Raw genomic sequence first — 12,653 nt, 5'->3', positions numbered from 1 at the left:
ATAATGATAATAGTAAGGTCTACCTCCTCTCCAGTCTGGAAACAAATTGGATGGTGTTGTTAGGCCGTTGTAGGCCCGATTTTGGGCCCATCTTAATGATGCAAACCGTTTAATGTATAGAATTCGTCGAGTACATGATTTTTGTAAAAAAATCACGTTAATCGGATATCAATACCACTTGATCAACTTGCATTTTTATCTGCAATTATTTTAAAAATCATAATTGCCGTTGAAATAAATGATTATCAATATCCGACCAACATCTTTTTTACAACAATAATGTACTCGACGAGTTATATACATTGAACTGTTTGATTTGTCGAGACGGGTCCAAAATCGGGCATACTACGATTCGACAACACTGCTCAGTCTAATTTTAAATTGTGAGAAATTATAGTTAGATCTTACTTATATATCTATTTTTTAAGGGTTGGACTTCCCTCCAGTCCGTGATCGGACTAGAGGATACTGTTGGCCTTGTGGGGGTCCACCACAGGTCCCGTTTTAATAATTTGAATCGTTCAATGTGTAAAACTCGTCAAGTACTATATGCCTGTAAAAAATCACATTGATTGGATATCGATAGTTATCTTATCAGATCAAAGTTTTATCAATCGTTTATTTTTTTTGTCTATTTTTTTTTAAACAAAACTAATTTAATTACGTAAATATCAATATCAATATCAATATAATTTTGTGGAACGTAAGATCTAGTTCAATCAGAGACTAAAAGAAAAGCCAGCCTCTTTTTTTAATAATAATACACGTGCATCGAATTATGTGCAACGTAAATCAAGCATGACAAAGCAATGTGTGACAAAGAAGAATAATTATAATAATAATTAGATCTTACGTTTTTATCTATTTTTTAATAAATATTGTGTAATTTTATTTAAAAAATAATTAATATTTATTATAAAAATATATAATACATATAAAAAAATGTATAAGAAATAATATATTTCCTTCTGTTTTAACTGTAACATTATTAAGAAGTTGTTTGGAGTGTCCTAAATAAGTGTACTTTTTGTCTTTTTAAACTAAAAAATTGAGGAAAAAAATATGGATGTTTTGATTAATTTTTTGACTTTTTATGAAAAAAATGTGTATTAAAAAATTATATAAATTAGTGTGTAAGGAAAAATTAAGATTAAGAGTTGTACAGTTGTAATTTTTGAATTTTGATAAATAGTGATAATTTTTTAATTTTTTAAATAATTTTTTAATTTTTTAACAATTTATCAAACTTGACCTAACTCGATGTCTCCGAAATTTATGGAAATCCTTTTCTTTTGGGTTGAAAAATGGGTTTACAGCATGTGGGCTGCCCCGTGGTAGCAGGGTTTTTGGATGCCAGCTCCCAATTTTTTTTTTTTTTTTTGGATTTTTGTTTTTTTAATGGGTATTATGGAGGCCGAAGCCGAAGTACAAACAACTTGCTCCATCCCCAATCAGGGGTATCTAAAGCCAACAAATAAAATCAAACCCTCACAACAAGCCCCCCTCTCATTTTTTATTTATTTTTATTCTTTTTTTCTTAGTTCTGCAATACGTGATTCTTATCTAACTTATGGCTAAAAGTACAAAGAACACGCGTAGCTTGGAGAATCTTTAATGGTATAGTTAAAATTGTGTTAAAGTGTGTGAGAAGATAAAAAGTGATACAAGGATAATTTAAAAAAATGCGTTAAGAATTTATTAATATAAATAGTAAATAGTGGTGCAATAGATATCTTAAAATATATGTTACGAATATATAAATATAAATAAATAATAGATAAAATAAATAAATAATAGAAAATATGTCGTGTGCCCCACCTCAATGCACTGTTAGTGTGTTCTCTCCCTTATTCCCACTTGATGCCCATATTATTTTGTCACAATGGGATCCACAATCACTTGTTAACTTAGACTTTACAGTTAACAAGAAGTTTAACATCTCACAACTAAAATAACTCCAAACTTGAAACTTAACATCTCCACTAGAGCATGAAAAATAAGAATCACTTAGTTTACTGATAAAATGTGACACTAAATTCATTGAAGAGTCTCCATTGTGGATGCTTTGATGTTCTATTTAATTTATTGGAATGAAATAACATGGAATAGTGATTTTTTAAGTTTTTTTTATGCAATAGTGATTTTTAAAGTTTTTTTGTATTTGTAATACATTTGTTGTTATTTTTCTAGTCTAATCAAGCATAGTGAGAGGGTAATTTGTATAGCCAAATTGGGCCGAGCTAGGTGGAAGTGGAGTTAAGATTTGGGTCGTGCTAGTGGACCAAGCTATAGCCTGGTTTGGGCTAAACAGTGGTCCAACCAGTCAAAGAAGTTTGACCGGACTGGAAAATGCCAACGTTTTGGGAGTGAGCTACCTCGTTTTGGAAGTCAAGGGTTTGACCGAACTGGGAAAGGAGCCGCACAACATCAACATGTGGCACATTGTGCAAGGTTTGCACGACACTGTTTGTGCGGCACTACACGTTGCACGGTTTGCATAGAGGCGAACAACAAAGGTAGATCAGCTACTAGGACAGTGTTAAAGGATAAACATTATTATCCTTTAGGAATGAGATTCTTAGGAGGACTCTACAAAAAAGAATTAGAGTTCTACTAAGATTGTGTCACCCAGAACTTACAAAAACTTAAACCAAACCCTAATCACAGATATTGCAATTACTATTCTTGAATTCGCATAGCTTTTATCTCTTGAATCTATTTGGTGACTTAGGTATTGGAGGGGTTTCCGGTACAAACTCGCCGGTCAATTGACATTTTTGATTTCAAGTGTTATGACAATGTTTTGAGGGACACAAGCTCGATCAATAGGGTTATACGAGTGACGATTATTTCACGCTCCCACAATTGGCGTCATTTGTGAGAAGTTTTCCCATAACAAACCTTTTGATCAAGTTTTCCTTCAACAAGCTTTAATGGTGCACAACAAAGATTTGTCGCTTTCTGCCATTGATGGCTAGATGCCGGAAGCTAGCAGAAGACGTGAAGATTTGCCTCATGCTCCACCTATGGCGGATTTGGAACCTCAATGACGAACCCTCACAGGGCGCACGAGAAAAGTAGGGTTTGAGCCCTCGCCGCTCCTAGAGCCTAGATGGGCAACAACGTCGGACGGATGCCCAGATTCTAGAAGATCGTGTGAGGGAGTAAGACGAATTGATAAAGAAAATGGTGGCAGATATGGAGACTTTGAAGCGCTAAGTGAAAGGCAAGGGCATTATGAGGGTGGAAATCTGTGAAGGACAAACGTGATCTCATTGTTCTGGAGATCATGATGGATATGCCACGCCCACATATTTTGGCAGTAAAAACCTCAGGCGAGGCGGCTCTCAATCTAGAACTTCCAGAACTCGTTACTTCTGGTTTGAGAGGGCGACGTCTAACACTAAGGGGAGCAACTAAGTGCAACTGAGTTCCAGAAAGTTGAAAGGACTACCTCTCTGCAGCTCCACTCTTGGCGACCCCTTTACTTGGAGAAGAGTTGTATTTATACTTAGCAATCTCTTAGCATGTCATGAGCACAATATTGGTGCGCACAGAAGAAATACAACACTTGCCCATCTTTTATATGAGTAAGACAATGCTGGGCACCGAGACGAGATACTTGCCATTAAAGAAGCTGGCCTTAACTTTAATGATGAAATCTAGGAAGGTGCCGCACTACTTCCATGTGCACATGATTCTAGTACTGATCGCATTTTCTTTAAAGGCCTTGTTTGAAAGGGAAGACTTCTCTGGAAGGATATTGAAGTGGGTCGTAGAGTTGGGATAGTTCAACATCAAGTTCCAAGCTTGAATGGTAATAAAAGCCCAGGCGCTAGCAGACTTTATGGCAGAGTTCGCTCCAGGAAGTCATTCTATTTGCCCAGTTGACCTAACCAGAGAAACTAAACAATGGGGTAAGTGTCGTGGGAATAGTGCAACCCTCCACTGCCCAACAACAAGTCAAATTACCACCTCAACTGAAAGAACCACGCAATAGGCCATTGAGCCTAGCAATGGTTGCAACACTAAGGTCAATGATACATTGTTAGGGAGTGATGAGGTAAGTCGTGCAGCGGGGAGTGCAATCTGCGATGATGTGCCTAAAAGAGAAATGGTATGGTAACCAAGCAAAGAGGTTAGCAAACAAACAACAGACAACATGGCAGAAGAAGTAATTAAAGTCTCAGATCCCAAAACATCTTCAGACCAATCTACTTGCTGGAAGTTATTTATATTAGAGATATGGAAGCTTTTTGTGGACAAAGCTTCTAATAGGTACGGAGCTGGACTAGAAATTGTGCTCATCTCACCAGATGGCCTAACTATTAAGTAGGTGATTAGACTTGGTTTCTCAGCGTCCAATAATGAAGCGGAGTATGAAACACTCTTAGCCAGTCTAGAATTTGTCTTTCGAATGAAGGCTACCGAGCTAACGGTCTACAACGACTCCCAATTGGTGATTAACCAAATGCCTGGTGAGTATGAGGCGAAAGACGACAAGATGGCCAAGTATTAGGAGTTGGTTAGAACAAAGATCAGGAAATTCGAAGTCATCAGGATAAAACAAATCGGCCGAGATGAAAACATCAAGTCGGATGAGTTTGTCGGTTTTGTATCAATGTCACACACTTCAATTCCAAGCCCTTTGATGATTATCTTTCTACCAAGGCTAAGCGTTGAAGAACATAAAACGACAAAGATATTATGCGCCGAGCTAAGACCTTCTTGGATGGACCCCATTATCACCTTTTTGAAAGAAAGGATTTTCCGAGACGACAAGAAGGAGGTGAACAAAATTTGGGCAAAGTCTCAGCGGTTTTGGCTTTTTCCATCTCTAGCATTGTATAAAAGTTTTTCACAGGGCCATATTTGAAGTGTGTCCACCCTAGTAAGGTGACGGCCTTTCTATTTGAAATTCGTGAGGGAATATATAGAAGTTATCAAGGGGGAAGATCTTTGACTTATCGAGCTATTTCACAAGGATATTGGTGGTCATTAATGCAAGCAGACGCAGAGAAGTATGTCAGAAAGTGACGAAAGTGCCAAAAGTTTGCACATCAGATTCACCAATTGGTCAGAGAGCTTTTATCTTTGACCCGTCCTTGGTCCTTTGCAATGTGGGGTGTAGATATATTGGGACCACTCCCAATTGCACTGGGAAATCAGAAGTTCTTCATTGCGGCAATGGACTACTCCACTAAGTGGGTTAAAGCAGAAGAACTGGCATCCATCAAAGAGATTGACTCGAAGAAATTTGTATGACAGGACATTATCACTCGATTTGGAATTCCAAATGCTTTGATATTAGACAACGACACTCAGTTTGATGGGAGGATCTTCAGAGGCTTTTGTGAAGAGCACAAAATAGAGTTCTACAACTCCACATCAATATATCCTCAAGCCAATGGTCAAGTCAAAGCTTCAAACAAGGTGATCTTGGACGACTTGAAGAAATGACTAGAGAAATCAAAAGGAAAATGGGTAGAAGAACTCCTCCACATTTTATGGGCTTACCGAACAACCCTAAGGCACTCAACCAGGGAAATGCCATTTTCCTTGGCCAATGTCATAGAGGCCATCATCCCTTTAGAAGTCGATCTCCCCACTATTAAAAACAAGAATTTTCACCCAAACTTGAATGAAGAAACAATAACCTTGGAGTTCAACCTTGCAGAAGAACAGAGAGAGAGAGCTCTGATTCATATTATATCCTATCAGCAAAAGCTATCTAGAAAACATAACAAAGCAGTGCATCCAAGGTAATTCAAGGTGGGAGATTGGGTCTTACGCAAAGTCATAAGAGACACCTTGGTGCCTGGTGATGGCAAATTGGGGCCGAATTGGGAAAGTCCGTACAAAGTTATGGGGTTGGCAAGAAAAAGAGCTTACCACTTAGAAGACGTGGACAACCGAGCTGTGCTAAGATCATGGAATACGACCAATCTCAAGTTGTTTTATTTTTAGCCCTTTAATACATGTAATATTTTCTTTCTTTTAGTTTGACATTAATAAAAGAAGTAAATAGGTTTCCTTTTTAGACTTTGCTTTGTTATAGTTTTACTATGTGATTGTAATACATAACAAAATTTCCCAAGTAGGTTAAACAATCAGTGGTAGAATGGCTTGAGGGCATCCACTTCTATCTGAACTTTGGAACATCTTTGCCTGGTTGGTTAGCTCTGCAAAGTAGATTGGCAAGTTTGCCCAACTTTGAAAAATCTTCTCCCAACTGGTTAGCTCAGCAAAGTAGGATGGCAAGTTTGCCCAACTTTGAAAAATCTTTGCCCGACTGGTTAGCTCGATAAAGTTGGTTGGCTAGATTGTCCAACTTTGGAAAAACCTTTGCCTGGTTGGTTAGCTCGGCAAAGTAGGTGGGCTGCATTGTCCAATTTTCAAAAAAATCTTTGCACCGATAGTTAGCCTGACAAAGTAGGTTTGTAGGTTTGACCAATTTTGGAAAAATCTTTGCCTGGCTGATTAGCTGAGCAAAGTAGGTTAGCTGGATTGTCCAACTTTGGAAAAATCTTTGCCCAGTTGGTTAGCTTAGGAAAGAAGGTTGGCAGGTTTGCCCAACTTTGAAAAATCTTTGTCCAACTAGTTAACTCGGCAAAGTAGGTTGGCTAAATTGTCAACTTTGGAAAAACCTTTTCCTGGCTGATTAGCTCAGCAAAGTAGGTTGGCTGGATTGTCCAACTTTGGAAAAATCTTTGGTTAGCCCCGATAAAGTACGTTGGCAAGTTTGACTAACTTTGAAAAAACCTTTGCCCAAATGGTTAGCTTGGCAAACTAGGTTGGCTGGATTGTCCAACTTTGGAAAAATCTTTACCCAGTTGGTTAGCTCGGCAAAATAGGGTGGTAGAATTGACTAACTTTGGAAAACCTATGCCCGGCTGGTTAGCTCGGCAAAGTAGGTTGACTAGATTATCGAACTTTGAAAAATCCTTTGTCCAACTAGTTAGCCCAGCAAAGTAGATTGGCAAGATTGGCCAACTGTAGAAGATCTTTGACCGAGCTAGTTAGCTTGGCAAAGTAAGTTAGCAGAATTGTCCAACTTTGGAAAATCTATGATAGAGCTGGTTGGCTCGACCAAGTAGGTATTCAAGTCTGAATGGAACATAAGGACAAAATCGGCGAGCAAAAAGTTATAAAAATTTCATTATGATTGAAAGTCATTACAAAAAGGAGGCAAGTAGCCCAGTTACATAACAAAAAGACAAAAAAACAAAAGAAAACTAGTGGTGTGGTCAGATAATCACGGTTTCTTGTTTGACGAAAGCATCAAGCACTTCCAAGGTTCGCTCAGCGCCAGCCCTAATTGTCATATCGGTGATAGCATCGTCAGCAGCAGGTTGAGTCTAAACAACTTATGGGAGCCAATCAGTTGTACTGCCATCTTGTTCGACCAAGCTCCTTTCTTATTCCTCCTGAAGCATTTTTTGTTACACAGCATTGGCATACGCCACCATGCAATCTAGAATAAAGTGATGTGGGGGTTTCACGAAGATCTCAGAGTCTGTGGCCTGGCCTAGCTTCTCAGCCTCCGCTTTCCAGCCACATTTAAAGAAGATGTCTTTGCCGCCCTTACATTGGCGAACATAAGCCTTCTCACCGTCTGCGTAGCCTCAATCCTCAGCTCCCTCCACTTACTTTTTCAATGCCTTGATTTGAGCTTCTTTAGTGTCCTTAAGCTTTTTGAGCTCACACTTGTATCTATACTTCTTGTCAGCCAAGGCCTTCTTCTTGTTCTCATCAGCCATGAAAACTTACTCGGCTAGTTGATCTCTCTCGGTGCTGAGGTCAGCCAGACGTGTCTTAAGATTTTTCAACTCAACTTCCTTCTTATTGTTGTCAACAATGGTTGCCTTCACGATCTTCCTCAAGTCCAGTACACATTGATGCACCAATTGACTTTTTTGCACAACCTACAAAACATGTTGGATGTTAGAAAATTGAGCAAACAGTTGAATACGAAAAGAAAGGCACTCATGACTCACTAAGACCATGGCCTTAGTAGTTGACCTAATGGCTTTCAAGTCAGTAAGCTGCTCATGTATTTCCATATCGATAAGCAAGCATAGTCCCTTGGCCAATTTGAAGGGCAGGTGATTATCCTCATCAGCATAGACCGAGTCAACCACGATCACAGCTCGACCCTGTAGGTCAATGCCGGTGCCCATACTAGGGGCAGGGAGGTTAGCCTGCTTGGTCTCAGCTGCATCGAGCTGGATATCCAAGTTAAATGGTTTGATGCCTACCAGCTTGGTCTCTTCTTTATCCACCAAACATTGCTCAATGGACACAGTTCTAGCCTTCTTACTAGGTCGAGATAAACCAGCCCTGGTGGTTCGGAGGGCCACGACAATCGTCCTTTTTTATTTGGCTACTTACTGCTCGACCTACATGTCCATAGATGGAAAAGAAGTTTGTACAGTGATAAGAGCCCGGGTGCTCTCCTCTTGGTCATATCCTCTTCTTCGGTCAGAGGAATAAGGTTTATCTCAAGTAAGGTAGGGTCTGGTTCTAGTGAAGGCTCTAGTAAGAAATTAGTAACCTTTCTTTTTTGTTTGCCGTTATAATGGTAGGTCGGTTCCAAGTCAAGTAAGTTGGTCCAATCTAGGTTTCTATATCTTAGCATGACACGGAGAGCATCTTGATTCACGTAAACATAAGTTTGTTTAAGGGCATTTAAATCTGCCAAGAAAAGGCAAGTGTTAGCTCGGTGCAAAATGAACAATTGCTTGGATAAAGGAAGGAACAGAGTGTTGTTCATATCGACTGACCCTTTATTATGTTTTATGTACCACCCTGGTACTGGGGCCTCTACATCTTCATAGTTGTTAGAGACCCACAAGAAATTGTTGTCATGCAAGTCTTTGTCTGGTGTTCTTTTGAGGATCTTCTTATGGCCTCTTTTTATCTTTAATTAATAGCACCAGCCATCGTCTATTTGGCCAAGGGAGTATTGGTGGAATATCTCGACTAAGCCTAACTTAAGAGTCAGTCGGGGATTTAGCTCAACTATGCCATTGATAATCCGGTTGGTGTTCATGGAGAGTTGGATTGGAGGCTAAACTAGGAAACGTAGTCCTTCCTTAACTATGGATATTTTAGTAAAGGACAAAACCTTGCTCGATCTGAGGGCAGTGTATCCTTTTTGGCTAGCTTAAAATGCTCGTCATTTGGGATATTGTAGTCTTTGCAAAATTCGGTGATGGCGCCAGGAGAGCTCACCATGAAGTGGTACTTGCCCATGGAATATGGTTTTAAGTTAATAAGTTAAGCGTTTGTTGGCTGCTCAGTGCGGTCACAAAATGATGTGCGCTTTCTCGACCGAAGGGCGTCGCCAAAGGGCAAAATTGAAGGTGCACCTGGCCAATCCTAGTGGAGTTTACACGGTCGAAAATGAATGATGTTATGCCTAAGTGTTGATCGAGCTAAAACAACAGTGCAATTTGATTAATCATAGTGTACTAAATCCCAAAGTGAGTTGCTTGGTTGAAATGAGCTACACATTAAAGTATTGTTGTTAGCTTAGTCATTGAGCTTGGTGTTTTGAGCTATGTTAGCTCAGTCTAACATACAAGAGGGATTTCAGCTCGGCTTCACTAATGAGTAAGGCTTTAGCCCGATCGTGGTAACAGGAAAGGTTTTAGCTCAATCGAAATAAAGGTCAAGGTCTGGGCGTGGTCAACGGTGTAAATAAAATTCTTAGTTCGGTTCAAAATTTGAGCATGGTCTTAACTCGATCCCATAATAAAATCCAGGTTACAGCTCAGTCGCGACGCAATAGCCTGGTTGGTATGCTAAAGGTACTATAAACAAAAGTTTGTTTGGTTTTAGCATGATTTTGGATCAAAATGCCAGTTCTTGGTTAGTTTTTCACTGGTTATTAGGAGTTCATCTCAGAAAATGGAGGTTTAAGGATTAACTTCAGCACTAATCCATTTTTGGGTTCTATTTTACCCACTATCAAGATAACAGATTGGAAATGCGAAGAACATGAGAAACAATGTGAATGTTAATGGAGAAACAACGAAGAGTTAAAAAAAACTTAAGGATTTGGGCGCGGAATCAAACTTTAATTGGTAGAAGCTTTCCTTGGATGATTGTGAGTCGGTGGTTATAGAGGAAATGTTTCAATCTAGGGTTGAAAGGCAAGAACCCAAAAGGTCAAAGTATTGGTTTTGAAGGTTTGCAGCCGAAAAAGATAAACAATGAAATGTAATGGGGTATATGTATTGGTTATATATATACAATGCAAAAAGGTAGGATGATTTGAAATTTAAGGAGATGTGCGTGACGGCTGGAACAGTTGTACGCGCTCAGTCAGTGTAAGCCATGTGTCCCCGAAAGGACATTGTGTCAGTGATGTTGAAGAACGTAATACACAAACAAAGGGACAGCTTTTAACTTAATAGGTTTCGTGCTAAGAGGTCTTAGTTAGCTTGGTGGAATGCGGTGTTTTAGCTCGATTGGATTAGGTAATCCTAATCATGTGTGGCAGGTGGAATTAAGGGGCAATTGAGAGGGTAATTTGTGTAACCAAATTGGGCCGAGCCAGGTGGAAGTGGACTTAAGATTTGGGTCATGCTAACGGACTAAGCTATGTTCTGAATATAACCTGGTTTGGGTTAAATAGCGGTCCAACCGGTCAAAGAAGTTGACCAGACTGGAGAATGCCAACATTTTGGGACCAAACTACCTCATCGTGGCAGTGAAGGGTTTAATTGAACTAGAAAAGGGGCTGCGTAACGTCAACATGATGGCGCACCATGCAAGGTTTGCACAACACTGTTTGCTCAGCACTACACATTGCACGATTAGTCTAGAGGTGGACAACAAAGGTGGTCCTGCTACTCAGCTGGAAGTCGAACAAAGAGTTAGGCCATCTCATTTGGCATGCAGTGAGAAGGGTGTTAAAGAATAAGCATTGTCCTTTAGAAATGAAATTCCTAGGAAGACTCTACAAGGGAGAGTAAGAGTTCTACTAGGATTGTGCCACTTGGAACTTACAAAAGCTCAAATCAAAATCCTAATCCCAGGTATTGCAATTACTATTCCCAAATTCACAAAGCTTTTATCTCTTGAATCTATTTGTTGACTTAGGCATCGGAGGGGTTCCCGACACACACCTGCCGGCTAGCTCACGCTTGTGATTTTAGGTATTATGACGACGTTTGAAGAGGGGCAAGCTTAATTAACATGATTATACAAGTGACAATTATTTCATTGGTAGACTTATTTATTTTGATGATTTATTTAATTATGTTTTTGATTTTTTTTTGGAAGAGAAAATAGATTGAAAACTTATATTTTATTCCATTATTTTTTACCTAATTTCTTATCCTAAATATATTTTTGGAGTGTAAAGGTAGTTCTTAAACAAGTGTTGGTTTTAGCCCATAACAGAGTCCAAGTCAGTACCAAAAATAGTCCAGCACATCAGCAGATGAAATAGTCAAGCCCAAAAGAGGTTGGACGTCCAGGGACATCCGGTCTATCGTCTGGGTGAACATCCAGCCGGTCATCCGGCCATACGACCGGCCAATGGTTCTTGGCCCACCTTTCCTCCAGTTCAGTTATGCTTCTCACCGGTTATCAAACAGTAGTATCCTCGACAACAGCGGAAGCCATCCTTGACAACCAGGACCCTACTGGACATCTGGGTGGACATCCGGGACAACATCCAGGTGGACGTCCCTCAAGAACAAAATTTCATTTTGGTCATCCAAGTGGACAACCACTCTGTACTTCAACGACACTTTTTCTATTTTAGTTGTCATCAATCAGACCCATCCTTCAACTCCTTCAAGAACTAATCATTTATGGGGAATATAAATTAGAGTAGAGTAGATTTAACCAAAATCTTACTCAATCTTTTTAACACACGCAACAGACAATGGTCAAAGATCTTCTCCTTGATAAAAAACAGAGCTCCTGTTGAACAAATTACAACAAATAACAACACAAGCATAAAACTTTCTCTAATCAATCATCACCCTCATCTTTCTCTATTCTCTGAAGTGTTCTTCATCTAGTTTTCTTTTTCCCTTCAAAAATTATAGTGAGCTTTAACGCTAAGCATATATATACCTGTGAGAGTTTTATTCTTACTAATATAAACTTAGAGTTTCAATATTTGTAATATTTCTTGAGAGTTTCATTTCAAGCTTTCTGTGAAAGCAAAACCTATCATTCAAATATTGTAAGACTGTGGTGCACTCGGGTTTCTTGACTCTTTAAGTGTGATTAAGAATCAGCTAAAGGGAGTAAGGTTTTAGACTTGGTATAGTCTTTGTAAAATATGTGGAGGATTGCTCCATTTGTGAAGAGGTTGCTAGCACTCAATGAAGCTTCAGGAGTTGATGTAGGCTTTGATGAAGCTGAACCACTATAAATCTATTTGTCTCTTCTTCCTTAATCTCTTTACTTAACTGTTATAACTATTATCGGTGATTACATACCTCACTGTTAAATTTCTTCATTAAGCATTGTCATTAACAGTTATTCATCTACTATTTGAAATTAATTATCTCTTGTGCAAGTTATAATTTTTATTGGGGTATTATTATTTTTATTTGTAAAAAACCTAATTCACCCACCTCTTAGGTTGTCTTTTGGGTAACAATTGGTATCAGAGCTTAGACTCT

The sequence above is a fragment of the Camellia sinensis genome, chromosome 14 (assembly GCF_055761805.1).
Source record: "Camellia sinensis isolate YWXY chromosome 14, ASM5576180v1, whole genome shotgun sequence".
Classification (NCBI taxonomy): domain Eukaryota; kingdom Viridiplantae; phylum Streptophyta; class Magnoliopsida; order Ericales; family Theaceae; genus Camellia; species Camellia sinensis.
This window is presented reverse-complemented; position numbering follows the sequence as displayed.